The following is a 938-nucleotide window of genomic DNA, read 5'->3' on the forward strand; positions in this document are numbered from 1 at the left end:
TATCAAATGCTATCATATAAACATAGCAGAGTAAAAAGCACAATATTTGTCTCTGAAATGTGATGAAGTCCAAGTATGAAGTAGCAGAAGATAGAAATAGGCTACTCAAAAACAAATACCTAAAAACTGAACTTAGGCTACTGTACCTACTTCAGTAATGTACATTTCACAACTGTCTTTAAAGTAGTTAATGTTTTGCAGACTAGGCTGTGTAGGCCCAATAGCTGTCAAACAGGCAAAGGAGGGTAAAAAGCAGCCTGCAGTATTTTAACCTATTTCTTCATGTAGTTGAGTACACTACTATAAAGTAACATGAATTTTACTTGAGTAAATCTTACTTAGTTACATTCCACCACTGCCCATAGGAATTTGTGTTGATAGATAGATACTTTACTGATCCCGAGGGAAATTCAGGAGTTCACCAGTTCAGTCCTCTAATTTTATTGAGCAAAAGCAAAAGGCTGAGGTTTTTTCCTGAAAGGGAGGTGACTAATTCAGCTTGCTCTCGAGATGTCACAGGATGTAAAGGGTCATGTAGTTTTCTACGGTCAGGAAACAGAAGAGGCGGCCGAACATGTTGCGCTATTTTAAACGACGACGCAGCTAGTTATTTATAGGGTTAGGGTATGACAAGCTTAAAGAGCACCTGTTTGCCAGCCGCCAATAAACAACAGAAGAAGAAAGAAGAAGAAGAAGAAGAAGAAGAAGCTGCTCGCTTGCTCAGAGCACTGTGCCTTTAAAACAAACTGTTGCCTGGCTGTCTCTGGTCCCAACAGTGTCGACCGATGGCCACGACGGATCCGTGCCCCTGCTGTTAAACCACGGTCTGCTCGCAAACAGTAGACTTATCTAATTTAACCGCTGCAACATTTAAGCTGTTGTACAAACTTTGAAGTAGTTTTTATTGGCAGCGGGGCGCTGGGTGAAGTTTTGAATGA

Source organism: Monopterus albus, unplaced genomic scaffold, assembly GCF_001952655.1.
Source record: "Monopterus albus unplaced genomic scaffold, M_albus_1.0 scaffold93.1, whole genome shotgun sequence".
In the NCBI taxonomy this organism is placed as follows: Eukaryota; Metazoa; Chordata; class Actinopteri; order Synbranchiformes; family Synbranchidae; genus Monopterus; species Monopterus albus.